Source organism: Triticum dicoccoides, chromosome 6B, assembly GCF_002162155.2.
Source record: "Triticum dicoccoides isolate Atlit2015 ecotype Zavitan chromosome 6B, WEW_v2.0, whole genome shotgun sequence".
Taxonomy (NCBI): Eukaryota; Viridiplantae; Streptophyta; class Magnoliopsida; order Poales; family Poaceae; genus Triticum; species Triticum dicoccoides.
Window position 1 is genome coordinate 348,862,523 of NC_041391.1, and position 10,062 is coordinate 348,872,584.

A 10,062-nucleotide genomic window follows, 5' to 3' on the forward strand; every position below is an offset into this window, starting at 1 on the left:
GGGTGGCGCGAGCAGCACGTGGCGCGCTAGGGTTCGCCGGGCGGCAGCGGCGGATGTGTCCGGGCGGGGTTGGACATGTCCGGCGCGGCGCGGAGGGGGAGATTTAGGGTTAGGGTGGATTTGATCCGCGAATTTCGGGGGAGGGGACCTATTTATAGATAGAGGGAGCTAGGAGAGTCCAAATGAGGAGCGGTTTTCGGCGACGCGATCGCGATCGAACGGCCGATAGCATGGAGGGGGTTTGGATGGGTTATTGGGCCAGTTTGGAGGGGTGTTGGGCTGCACACAAAAGAGGCCTAAATCGTTGGAGTATCAAACGGACTCCAAATGACACGAGAACTAGACGGGCGGTCTACCGGTGGTGTACCAAGGCTGCTTGGCAAACCTTGATGCATTCCGGGAATGTTTAACACCCGCACACGAAAAGAGGCAAAAGGGGGCGCCGGGGAACATAGGAGTGCCGGATTGCAAAATGGACAACGGGAAAAATGCTCGGATGCATGATACGAAGATGTATGCAATGCAATGCACATGATGACATGATAAAATGCAACACGCAAGCAAATGACATGGCAGCAACGGCGAATAACTGACAGACACCTGGCGCATCGAATCCAGGGCGTTACATTGGGTTTTACCTTAATGATATTTAGTAGTTGCGGATGCTTCCTAGAGTTCCAATCATAAGTGCATATGATCCAAGGAGAGAAAGTATGTTAGCTTATGCCTCTCCCTCAAATAGAATTGCAATAGTGAATACCGGTCTAGTAAAGTAGTCAATTGCTTAGGGGCAATCTCACAACTCCTACCACTACTTTTCCACACTCGCTATATTTACTTTCTTGCATCTTTATCTAAACAGCCCCTAGTTTATATTTACGTGCTCTTTATTATCTTGCAAACCTATCCAACAACACCTACAAAGTACTTCCAGTTTCATGCTTGTTCTAGGTAAAGCGAACGTCAAGCGTGCGTAGAGTTGTATCTGTGGCGATAGAACTTGAGGGAATATTTGTTCTACCTTTAGCTCCTCGTTGGGTTCGACACTCTTACTTATCGAAAGAGGCTACAATTGATCTCGTATACTTGCGGGTTATCAAGACTTTTTTCTGGTGCCGTTGCTGGGGAGTCATAGCGTGGGGTGAATATTCTCGTGTGTGCTTGTTTGCTTTATCACTAAGTAATTTTTATTTGCTGTTCTTAGTTGTTTTCTATCTTTAGTTATGGGTAGGAAACGCAAAATACCAATTCTTGTACCTACTACACCAATGGTTGAAGAACCACTCAAAATCTATCACACACCTGAAGCTTTTTACTTGGATCATCTTCGATCCCTTTGTGCTCGTGCTGAAACCCCAACTAGCTTAGTTGAGGGCAAATCTTTAGATGAGCATGCTTGTTATGTGCGACACCGTATATCTGAAAACGGGAAGCTTTTACAAGATCAAATTCAATGTTTGCAATGCTATGCTTGGACTTTATGTGAAATATATGATGTTACTTGTTGTTCTGAAAACCCGAAGAAACACCTTCCCTACCTATGCTTGTTTAGTGATAATGGAATCGTATCTTCGTATGCTAAGGGTGTTTATAATTACTATAATGTTCAACAAATTGCAGAATTTGTTGCTTTTAAGGGTGCTTATGAAATTGCTTCTTTGATTGAAAAGTATGATGCTACTCTCTACAAATCTGAAAATTTTGCCATACTTGAATATTGTTATGATAATTATGCTTCTAATGCCTATGTTAAACTATATACTGAGGAATTATCCGCTGTCCAAGAAGAGACTAATATTTTGCAGGAGTCTATGGAAGAAGAAATTGATGAAACTGCGAGCTCATTGGATGAAAAAAATGATGAGGAGAGGGAAGAACAAAAGGAGGAAGAGCGGATTAGCTACCCGTTCCCACCTTCTAATGAGAGTAACTCTTCAACTCATACATTGTTTAATTCCCCTTCGTGCTTACCAAAGGATGATTGCTATGATTATTATTATGATCCCTTGATTTTCTTGAAATATCCCTTTTTGATGATGCTTGCTACGCTTGTGGCCAAGATGCCAATACGAATTATGCTTATGTATATGAACTTGCTATAGTTCCTTATGTTAAACATGAAATTGTTTCTATTGCACCCACTCATGATAGTCCTATTATCTTTTTGAATTCTCCCAAATACACTATATCGGAGAAGTTTGTGCTTATTAAGGATTATATTGATGGGTTGCCCTTTACCATTGCACATGATGATTTTGATGAATGTAATATGCATGTGCTTTATGCTCCTACATGCAATTATTATGAGAGAGGAACTATATCTCCACCTCTCTATGTTTCCAATATGACACTGAACTAGCTCCAGTTCATCAATGTAATGTAGGCATGTATTCCGCAAATAGTCATACGTGCTTATGGAAAAGAACTTGCATGACATCTTTTGTCCTACCCTCCCATGGCAGCGGGGTCCTAATGGAAACTAAGGGATATTAAGGCCTCCTTTTAATAGAGAACCGGAACAAAGCATTAGCACATAGTGAATACATGAACTCCTCAAACTATGGTCATCACCGAGAAGTATCTGATTATTGTCATTTCGGGGTTGTCGGATCATAACACATAATAGGTGACTATAGACTTGCAAGATAGGATCAAGAACACACATATATTCATGAAAACATAATAGTTTCAGATTTGAAATCATGGCACTCGGGCCCTAGTGACAAGCATTAAGCATAGCAAAGTCATAGCAACATCAATCTCAGAACATAGTGGATACTAGGGATCAAACCCTAACAAAACTAACTTGATTACATGGTAAATCTCATCCAACCCATCACCGTCCAGCAAGCCTACGATGGAATTACTCACACACGGCGGTGAGCATCATGAAATTGGTGATGGAGGATGGTTGATGATGATAACGGCGACGAATCCCCCTCTCCGGAGCCCCAAACAGACTCCAGATCAGCCCTCCAAAGAGAGATTAGGGCTTGGCGGCGGCTCCGTGTCGTAAAACGCGATGAAACTTTCTCTCTAATTTTTTTCTCCCCGAACGTGAATATATGGAGTTGGAGTTGAGGTCAGTGGAGGTCCAGTGGGCCCACGAGACAGGGGGCGCGCCCAAGGGAGAGAGGGCGCGCCCCCCACCCTCGTGGACAGGCTGTGGGCCCCCTGGTCTTGATTCTTTTGCCAGTATTTTTTATATTTTCCAAAAGGTACCTCCGTGGATTTTCAGGACATTCCGAGAACTTTTGCTTTCTACACATAAAACAACATCATGGCAGTTCTGCTGAAAACAGCGTCAGTCCAGGTTAGTTTCATTCAAATCATGCAAGTTAGAGTCCAAAACAAGGGCAAAAGTGTTTGTAAAAGTAGATACATTGGAGACGTATCACACCCTTTCATGCACTGATTGTTTGAACTTTAATTATGTGCATTAATGCCTAGAAAATACACATAATCCCCTAATTATGGTAAATGAACCTGGAAAAGTGTCAAATTTGAACATGGTGATTTGCAGGGTGTATGTTCATCATAGAAAAAAACTCATTGACAAAGGACAAAGGACAAAGGAAATTTGGATCCCCCTTCAATCTTGGTGATTTCCTTGTCGAAACCATGAAATTTCCTTGGTGATGGTTCGATTTATGACAGGCATGCATGACGACATAAGGATAACATTCTCAAATTTTTACTAGGGCATGGTGAGGCCATACCATGGCACCACGCCAGCCGTCATGTTATTCAAGCATTTATTTCATTTTTTGTATAGTTTTTAACTCTGTAAACGACGCATTTATGGTTGACTATTACCACACATTTCCTCGAAATATCTGTCCATTCCTTGTAAAAGGTATGAGAATTTACTACATGACACGAGGATGGTTTTCCAGACCGTTCTTGTGCACCTTTTCATGCACCGATTGTTCGAATTTGAATTATGTGCCTTAATGCCTAGAGAATGCAAATAATCCCCTAAATATGGTAAATGGGCACGGAAAAGTGTCAAATTTGAACGTGGTGATTTGCAGGGTGTATGCTCATCGTAGAAAAAAAACTCATGGACAAAGGACAAAGGAAATTTGGATCCCCCTTAAATCTTGGTGATTTCCCCCTCAAAACCATGGAACTTCCTCGGTGATGGTTCGATTTATGAAAGGCGTGCATGATGACATAAGGAAAACATTCTCAAATTTTTACCAGGGCACGGTGAGGCCATACCATGGCAACACGCCAGGCGTCATGTTTTCCAAGCATGTATTTCATTTTTGTATAGTTGTTAACCCAGTAAATGACGCGTTTATGGTTGACTATTGCCAGACATTTTCTTGAAATATCTGCCCATTCCTTGTAAACAGTATGAGAATGTACTAAATAGCACGAGGATGGTTTTCCAGACCGTTCTTGTGCACCTTCTCATGCACCGATTGTTCGAATTTCAATTATGTGCATTAATGCCTAGAAAATGCAAAAATATCCTAAATATGATAAATGAGCCCGGAAAAATGTCAAATTTGAACACGTTGCATCTGAGCTAGTATGTTGATTGTTGGAAAAAACTGAATGACAAACTAGGACGGAAATTTGGATTCGCCTTAAATCTTGGTGATTTCCCTCTCGAAAGAATGGAACTTCCTCTGTGATGGTTCGACTTGTGAAGGGCGTGCATGACGACATTAATCAAACCTTCTCAGCTTTTAACCTGGGCACGATGAGGCCATACCATGATGGCACCATGCCAAGCGTCATGTTTTAAAGCACGTATTTCATATTTCTGTAGTTGCTAACCCGGTAAATGACGCGTTTTGGTTGATTATTGCCACGCATTCCCTTGAAATCTCTACCTGTTCTCTAAAAAAGGATTGAGAATTTACTAAATACCACGAGTACGGGTTTTTTAGACCGTTCGTGTGCACCTTTTCATGCACCGATTGTTTGAATTTAAATTATGCGGATTAATGCCTAGAAAAATGAACCCAATCCCCTAATATGGTAAATGAGCCCAAAAAAATGCCAAATTTGAGCACGTTGCATTCGAGGGGGTATGTTCATTGTAGAAAAAAAACTGAATGACAAGCTAGGAAGGAAATTTGGATTCTCGGCCCCTTCAATCTTGCTGATTCCCCTCAGCAACTATGAAATTTCCTAGGTGATGGTTCGATTTATGAATGGCGTGCATGGCGACATAAGACAAACATTCTCAATTTTTTACCAGGGCACGCTGAGGCCACACATTTCCTTGAAGTATGAGCCCGTTCCTTGTAAAAGGCATGAGAAATTACTAAATAGCACGACCATGGTTTTCCACACCCTTCTCGTGCACCTTTTCTGATTGTTTGAATTTTAATCATGTGCATTAATGCCTAGAAAATGTACACAATCCCCTAAATACTGTAAATGAACTCGGAAAAGTACCAAATTTGAATATGGTGATTAGCAGGGTTTATGTTCATCATAGAAAAAACTCATGGACAACGGACAAAGGAAATTTGGATTCCCATTCAATCTCGGTGATTTACTATCGCACAATATTCATCTCCGTCGCCTCTGTGAAACGTGTGTATTCACTCACACATGCAAAAGGAAAAAAGAAAACCCTTGCCCCCTTCGTCCCCACCCACTCCCCGCGGACTCCTATGCAACTCTGCACCTCATCAACTTCTATCGTGGCGGCCACCCTAAGCTCGACGGCGCTATTATCGGCGGGCGGAGGTCGTGCTCCAAATGGCACAGGATTCGCACCTACATTCTAGACTTTGGTGGACTGGGGTTTTCTGTGGGATTAGCCCGGGGATTTTTCTCATGGAGAAGGTAATCAGATTAGCAAAACATTCACTCATCTCTTATCGTAGTCCGTCCATCGCTGTTAATCAACCGGCGGAAATCACCGTGGAATAATTTTTGTTCTAGCTGGTTCGTGGGTGTCCATTCATGTGTCCATAGTGCGAGCACAAATCAGGCAAGTGTGGTCATGGCCAGTCGGAAATGAAGTTCTATCTCACCAATCCGAATGACTTCAGGGAGTGCTCGGTATGTTCAATCTCAACCTACCACGGTCGGCATGGCCTAAATATGTGAACATATACCGTCTGTTGCACATTATCTATACAAAGCCTGCCAAGGATATCATAATGAAGTACTACGCGCATGCTCCTAGGGGGATAGATTGGTAGGAAAAGAACATCGCTCGTCCCCAACCGCCACTCATAAGGAAGACAATCAATAAATATATCATGCTCCAACTTCATCACATAACGGTTCACTATATGTGCATGCTACGGGAATGACAATCTTTAACACAAGCATCTCTAGAATTTACAACTACTCTACTAGCATGACTCTAATATCACCATCTTCATATCTCAAAACAATCATAAAGAATCAAACTTCTCATAGTATTCAATGCACTTTATATGAAAGTTTTTATTATACCCATCTTGGATGCCCATCATATTATGACTAATTTTATAACCAAAGCAAATTACCATGCTGTTGTAAAAGACTCTCAAAATAATATAAGTGAATCATAAGAGATCAACAATTTCTATAAAATAAAACCACTGTCGTGCTCTAAAAAGATATAAGTGAAGCACTTGAGCAATATTGTCTAGCTCAAAAGATATAAGTAAAGCACATAGAGTATTCTAATAAATCATGATTCAAGCGTGTCTCTCCCAAAAGGTGTGTACATCAAGGATTATTGTGGTAAACTAAAAAGCAAAGACTCAAATCTTACAAGACACTCCAAGCAAAACACATATCATCTCGTGAATAAAAATATAGCCTCAAGTAAAGTTACCGATAGACGAAGACGAAAGAGGGGATGCCTTCCGGGGCATCCCCAAGCATAGGCTTTTGGTTGTCCTTGAATTTTACCTTGGGTTTCCTTGGGCATACCCAAGCTTAGGCTCTTGCCACTCCTTATTCCAAAATCCATCAAATCTTTACCCAAAACTTGAAAACTTCACAACACAAAACTTCAACAGAAAGTCTCATGAGCTCCGTTAGTATAAGAAAATAAACCACAACTTTAAGGTACTGTAATGAACTCATTATTTATTTTTATTGGTGTTAAAAATACTGTATTACAACTTCTATATGGTTCATACCCCCAGATACTACTGATAGATTCATCAAAATAAGCAAACAACACACGAAAAACAGAATCTGTCCAAAACAGAACAGTCTGTAGCAATCTCTAACTTTCGAATACTTGTGTAACTCCAAAAATTCTGAAATAAATTGGTGGATGTGAGTAATTTATCTATTAATCTTATTCAAAATTAATCCACTTAAAATCACTCTTTTGTAAAAAATGACAGCTATTCTCGTGAGCGCAAAAGTTTCTGTTTTTTACAGCAAGATCGCAAAGACTTCACCCAAGTCTTCCCAAAGGTTCAACTTGGCACAAACACCAAATTAAACATAAAACCACATAAAACCAGAGGATAGATAAATTATTTATTACTAAACAGGAGCAAAAATTAAAGAACAAAATTAAAATTGGGTTGCCTCCCAACAAGCGCTATCGTTTAACGCCCCTAGCTAGGCATTGAGATTTCGATGATGCTCACAGGAAAGACAAGAATTGAAGCGCAAAGGGAGCATCATGAAACACGTGACAAACACATCTAAGTCTAACATACTTCCTATGCATAGGAATCTTATAGACAAACAAATTATCATAGCAAGCAAAAACTAGCATATGCACAGAAGCGGAAAGTAACAATAGCAATCTCAACATAACGAGAGGTAATTAGTAACATGAAAATTTCTACAACCATATTTTCTCTCTCATAATAATTACATGTGAGATCGTAAGCAAATTCAACAAAATAGCTATCACATAAAATATTTTCAACACGATCCACATGCATGCGGAGTTGACACTCTTCCAAAATAGTGGGAGTAACATTAACTAAAGTCAAGACCTCTCCAAACCCACTTTTATAAAAAAATCACAAGATTGAACATTCTCCAAATATGTGGTATCCAAAGTTGACACTCATCCAAACCCACTTTCAATAATATTGCAAACACTATTATCAATCTCATATTCATCATGGGGCTTAAATAAATTTTCAATATCATAAGAAGAATCACCCCAATCATGATCATTGCAACAAATAGTAGACATAGAAAAACTAGCATCCCCAAGATTAGGGTTTTGCATATTGCTAGCACAATTGAAATTAGTAGAATTTATAATAACATCAATGTTATCATGCTTTTTATCGAAGGAACTATCAAGTATGTGTGCAATAGCAACAATCTCATGTTTAACATAAGGGACTATAGCAAATTCATCTCCATAAATATTGGCATCATGGATAGCAAGCATCATGTTCATCAAGGGATATTTTAATCAAACCATCGGAATCATAATTATCTATAGATTCATGCATATCATTATTTTCTTCCAAAGCAACAGTCATTCTTTCAATAAATTCTTTGACATAGACAGTATGAGCATAGTTTTCATAGCAATATTTAAGTAGGTCAAAGTTCTTAGATTCGTAGAGAGTAATATCATACTTCTCAATCAAAGAAGCAACTTCATAAGCACCCTTAAAAGCAACAAATTCTTCAATTTGTTCGATATCATAGTAACTATAAACACCCTTTGCATAATAAGATAAGATTTCATTATCATTAAACTCACATAGGTAGGGAAGGTGTTTTTTAGGGTTATTAGAGCAACAAGTAAAATCATAAATTTCAGAAAGACTCCAAGCATAACACAGCAATCTGTTTATTTGATTGTCGGGGAAACTGATCCTCGAACACCTATGGGGCCGGCGGATCGGGCCCCTTTCGGTTCGGCGGGGGGCGGAGATCGCACGAAGAGCAGATCGAGGCGAGGCACACGAGCAGTTTACCCAGCTTCGGAGCTCTCCGGAGAGATAACACTCCTACTGCTGCTTGTCTGGTTGTATTATCTGGTGTTCTTGCTCTCCAAAGTGAGAGTGTGATGTTCTCTGGGCTACGGATGGATCGAAGCAAACTGCTTGAGGCCCTGAACCTATGAGCCGAACCCCCTCTACGTTGTGCATGGGCCTCCTTTTATACACTAAAGGGGTCACCGACAGGTGGCAACACAGAGGAGGGTAAAAATGTAAAAAGCGAGGTAGTTGATACAGTTGCTTGTACAGTGCACCCTACCTAACCCTGACGGCAGGGGACAAGGGCATTAAATGCCCGTCTGAATCGCCCGAACAGTGCAGAAAAGGACCGTTAGGGGCGCCACCGTTCGCCACGATGGCGATCTTGTCAGCTTCGCATGCCACTGCGCACCGCTGGCTGCACAGCCTCCCGCCACGCACGTCCGGAGAGGCCCCCAGACCAACACGTTGGTGGATGCACTGGAGCGTGAATGTAGAGTTGCCGCCTGCCGCGGCAAGCGCCTTGCCGCTGTTGTTATCTTGTCGGGTCCGGAAGCTTGTCGCTCACCGGGCTTCGAGGTACCTTGGTTTGTCTTCCCGGCAAGCTCCTCTTGCCGGGGCCTTGTCGCCTTGCCGGAGCGCGTGGCGCGTAGCGGAAAGTTCATTGGAGCGCCCTGGTTGGCCTTCCCGGCAAGCTCCTCTTGCCGGGGTCTTGTCTCCTTAGCTTAAATACTTTGCTCTTGGATGGCTCCAAGGGAACCTTGGGGGAACTTGGTGATCACCCGGCAAGCCTTTGCCGCGGGGTGCTGCAACTGCCCGTGCACAAGTTCGGGGTACTAGGGTACCCCTATTCTAGTACACCGACAGGAGCCCCCGGGCCTGGGCCAGACACGGTGCCGAGCGCTGTTGGGCCAGGCCCAAGACAGGGCACGGGCACATGCGGGCTGGGCCACGCCAAATCTTGTTCCGTATCCACCGCACTCTCCCATAATGGCACGAGTTGAATGCGGCATCGTGGGAGAGATCGTGGGTGGTTGTTTAAGCGGAAGGCCGAAACGTCCGCCTCGTCCCTCTTTATAAGCAGAGGAAACAGGGGCAGTTCGTTCCCCCTCGCTGGTTGCTGCTACTCCTTCTTCACAAACTCCGCCGCTCCCCCCTTCTTCTCGAAGCCGAGAGA